Source organism: Octodon degus, unplaced genomic scaffold (genome assembly GCF_000260255.1).
Source record: "Octodon degus isolate 3935 unplaced genomic scaffold, OctDeg1.0 scaffold00335, whole genome shotgun sequence".
NCBI classification, from domain to species: domain Eukaryota; kingdom Metazoa; phylum Chordata; class Mammalia; order Rodentia; family Octodontidae; genus Octodon; species Octodon degus.
This window is the reverse complement of record NW_004524911.1, coordinates 107,761-112,426: the sequence shown is the minus strand read 5'-3', so window position 1 is coordinate 112,426 and position 4,666 is coordinate 107,761. Positions and strand designations below refer to the sequence as shown.

General features: G+C 43.0%; 1 protein-coding gene across 6 annotated transcripts in view; it reads right to left on the bottom strand.

The window, feature by feature from the left end:
• Positions 1-4,666, bottom strand: part of Fam156b (family with sequence similarity 156 member B) — a 77,780-nt gene extending 73,114 nt beyond the window's left edge. For 4 of the 6 annotated variants that reach the window (XR_002819467.1, XR_002819468.1, XM_023708175.1 and 1 more), the window contains exon 1: positions 4,621-4,666. The gene's annotated coding sequence lies outside the window, so the exon portion shown is untranslated. Of the gene's footprint in view, positions 1-436; positions 631-2,577; positions 2,704-4,620 lie in introns of all 6 variants that reach the window. The other 2 variants (XM_023708173.1, XM_023708174.1) reach the window with 1 other exon arrangement.

Sequence of the window (4,666 nt, the reverse complement as noted above, 5' to 3'; positions counted from 1 at the left end):
CTCAGCCCACCAGGGGGTGGGGCTGGCAGGCATGTGGTGCTGGGGGATTGAACTGCGGTCCCTGTGCTTTGCTAAGCTTGTTCTAAGTAGGTGCTTTAGACCACTGAGCCATCTCACCAGCCCCAATAGTACTAATGTTGAGATCATAATTTATTACAAATTAGGTATAGGCAGGTATACCTGCAAAGGGGTAGATACAGTAAATGCTTTGGGGAGATGAACAAGCTCCCTATTCTAATTTTGGTGGTAGCATTAAGAATCTACATTTAAGGTGTTTTTTTTTGCTATACCCAGGATTGAACTCAGGACCCTGCACTTGCCAGGCAAGTGCTTATTGTACTGAGCTATCTCCCTGGGCCAAGAATCTACACTTATGTTAAGACTTATAAAACTGTACTCCAAAAAGAGCAAAGTCAGTCTTCCCAAATTAAAATACCTGTGCAGTAGATTTTGCAACAAGGGCCTCTTTCTATTCTGTCAATAAACATGTCTTCAGTATATCCACATTTTTTTTTTGATGGAATGGTAAAATCCAGAATTTTATTTAAAGTGGTCCTATGTTCATGATATTACCACACAACAGGTAGAAGTAAACAGAAATCATCTTGGAAAAAATTAACTACACATCACCTAGCAATAAAAACACACAATTAATATTGGCAGAGACAAAAACAATTGCTTCCAAAGCTATTTATGGAATTAGAGATGTATGTCCAAGTGTTCCAACAATTCTCTTTCCAGGTGTATTCCCTACAGAAAGTGTAGTATATGTGCACAAGAAGATGCTCACATATATGGAAGTGGAACATGGCCAATCAGGTTTGAAAGAAGTAGCAGGACATGACATATTAGTGGGTGGATGAGCTGTGGCCACTGAACTCAGCATCTTAGAACAATATAGCTTTTCTTGAGTAAAACTCAAAGTCAAGTTAAAAGGTTTAGGCAGACTGTTATAATTTATCTACATTTTAAAACTCAAGTTATGTGGTTATACATGCACCTCTATAAAACAAAAACCTTCATGAAGTTCGTAAACATTAACTTCTGGGGATGTTTACTTCAAGGGAAGTTAAGGACAGAGGTTCCACAAGGCAGAGGAAAAGGACACTATGCTTTGTTGATAATATTTATATTTTTCTATTTTAGAGATATGAGTTAAATAAAGTCTTCTAGTAATAGGAACTGTTTCTTTTTTATCCACATTTTTTAAAAGATGAGTTCTGGCTCTGTTGCTCAGGCTGATCCTGTACTTGTGAGATAGAGTGGGAGTGTTTTACAAATGTCCCGTCTTAGCAGGGTCCCTTTGGAGTTCCTTCAAGGAACAGGAATTGCAGGTGTGGTCCACTGTGGCCAGCTTTAGATGAATTTAAACTTTTTTTTTACATTAAATGCCGTATCAACATTTTAGAGCAGCAGCTTAGGCTGTCCTTTTGGGAAACATGGAAGATAAGAATGCTGCTTCAGAGCATTTTGGTAGTTGGAAATAATTCTTTTTTTGGTGGAACCAGGGATCAAATTCAAGACCCTGCACTTGCCAGGCAAGCACTTGTTCCACTGAGCTATCTCCCTGGCCCTTTTTTTGTTAAGGGTTTTTTTCTTTTTTTTGTATTTTAGTACAGAGTCTATAGGGTCTCACTACATAGATCAGACTCAGTGATCTGCCTGTGTTCAGCCTCCCAGGAGCTGGGATTACAGGTGCGAGCCACCACGCCCAGTCTCTATCACCATCTCAGCGTGCCCCCCCGGGGGGGAGTGCAACACGGCAGGCCACAGATAGAACCCCCAGCCCCTGCATCTGCCTAAGCAGGCACTTTAACCCACTGAGCTATTTGGCCAGCCTAATAATTCTTAACCAAGTATCAGGAAGTGAAACACAAAATTATTAGAGGTATTTTGAATTACTTGACTAGGCTGTATACCTATTCAAAGTGTTATGGTTTGTGCCTGGATGTTCCCCAAAGACTTATGCAGTCATGGAGGGGAGTGGGCTTTCCAGAGGTGGCTGAATCTAGAGGTTGTGAATGCTTCATGATCCAATGCTGGGATTAAAGGTGTGAGTGCTACACCAGACTTACAGTGGGTAGAGTGCATATAATATAAACAACAGTCTTCTGCTGTCATGAACTGTTGCCCCTCTGCTGTGTGCAACCCTGCCGTGGAGCCAGCAGATTATGAACTGAAACCTTTACAAAATGTAGGCTAAAAAAACCCTTTTCCCTTTAATTTTGGGGGTCAGGCGTTTGTCTAAGGAACAAGAGAAAAGTAACTAAGACACAAATACAAGCAAATACCCTAGAAGGAGAGTTTCTTAATATGTATGTAATTGAAAGCTCCATTTCCAACAAGTTATTCCATTTATATGCTATAGGCCATTATTATCCTATGTGAATACTTCCTGCAAAATATTGGGAAAATGACTTTAATCCAATACCTTCTCAACTGCCTTTTACATGTCAAGGACCATCTTAGGGTCATACTTCCTGTAGAAAGCCAATTCTAGAGAGAAGAAAATACTTTCCACTAACTTTTTAATGAAGAAACAAATACAAGCCTTTGAACTGTCAATTTATGACTGACCTGTGGTTTAATCACTCTTTGCCTCCTTTCATGATTTATGGTTCCTGGAAGGGGAATCCAAGATGGAACAGCCAACATTTTGATCAGGGGTCCAAGTCCTTATGGGGGAGAGTGGAGCTGAGAAGACTGTGGTAGAGAAACAAAGGCTCTCAGGCTGGCCAGAAGTCTAACGTGAATTTTGTGGTCTTTACTCAGAAGTGTTCAATGGAGCACAAAGCCTTGCCTTCAAAGTATCCCATGGTGGCATCAGCAGTTATAACAACTGATAACAGGCCAGGAACTTTTCTATGTAATTTCCTTGCACATCATTGTTATACATTCAGACATAACCCTATGAGTTGGCTATTGGGATTATTAATGATTGCAGACCCATTTCACAAATGAAGATACTAATTGTGTCAAGACGATGTGACTGCAAATGGACAAGAAGGAAGCTTGCATAGAATCAGAATTAGTGACTTAAATTACAACACTAAACTGGTCTCTCCAGTAAAATCCACACTCTTCACCATATGGGAGGTCTACTTCTTGCTGTAAGGGAAAAACCTCCCTCAATCAGGGGTACTCAGAAAGGCACAAGACAAACCAGTGGGGAGGAAAGGTGGACCCAGGCTGGGAATGACGTGTGATCAGGGGGTCACACAAAGATCATCTGTCAGATCTGTCCTCTTCTTGTACACTGGTTCCAGGACTGACGTGCATACATTCCTAGATCCAAGTACAGAAAGACATTTTCTACTGCTGTTTCCTTCCTGAGAACAAGGAAGTTTATACTTCAGAAGCTCTCCGCAGAGACTGCCTTTCACGTTAGCAAGCACTGGGTCAGTTCCCTATTCTTTGGTTAGTAGGGAGCCCACAGATGGGATGGCCATGGCGGCCTGAGCTGAAAGCCTGGAAATGGAATGGTTCTTGGCGGGACTCAGTTCTTATCTACCCCGAGGGACTCAGCTAGAGAACACTCCCTTCAGGAGGCATTCTCTGGCTTCCTCCCCAAGCCACAGACAGCAGACCTTGCTCGGAGTTCTCACCACACCCACCATCTCCCCTCTCTCAGTTCTAGTACCACTCAGCTGGTCTCAGATGGATATCTTCTGTCCCACCCACTAGGCCAGGAGCCAACAGAGTTAGCAATGTTGGGTGCTTAGCCACCACAGAGCCCTGACCCAAGTACATATCCACAAATATCTATCAGATGAAGTAAGAAGAACATGGATCCTCTATAAACAACTCACCTACATGTTACCCTTGTAGAATCTACATGGATCCATATGCAAAGGAAGACATTCCTGCACTGAGAGATCAGGTAACGTCCCTCATGTCACACAACCAGGAAGAGACTCGAATTCCATATCAGGTCTGCCTGACGGCAGTTGCACATGCCCCTGGTAGTGGAGCATGGCCTCTGGATTCTTGGCCCCCTCTAAAGTCTGAGCTAGAGAGTAACTGAGGTACAGAGTTCTGAAAGGAAAGTCCTGGAGGCTGGTCCCGATGTCCAGGGCTGGTCAGGGATCAGGTCACTCCTAGGGCAATGTTACCAGCCTTTACTAGTGCCAGGCTGTCCTCTCAGTGACCAGAGCACTGTAACAAACCTCATCAATGCCCCACTCACCCTGGCTTACATTTGAGTGGGAGGGATGCGAAAGTAACGGCTAAGCAAGCAAGTGCACAGCATGCCAGGCTGTTGAGCGTTGTCAAGACAGTTGTGCTGATTTTGACAACTGAAATAATGATGTTGGGGCAAGGATTGTAGATCAATGGTACAGCACTTGCCAGCCCTGGGCATGGACTTGAGTATGATCCCCAGCACTAAAAATAAAAGCCCTAAACTCCAAAACAGGTAAAATAGCAATAGCATGAGATATTTTCTGCCAACTGTCCCAAACGGTTTGAAACATTCATATGAACATAGTTTTGGTTCTAAGGAACAGGATTCCTTTTATGATAACAAGTAACACTATGATGCTTTTCCAGAAATGGCAAATTCCCATGGGTAAGTGACTGAGACCTGTGCAGGGTAAAGGATGCTGAAAAGTATTCACCTACCTTCTACAATGCCAGGGAAAAAGGAGTCTGAGTCCCAGCCATACAG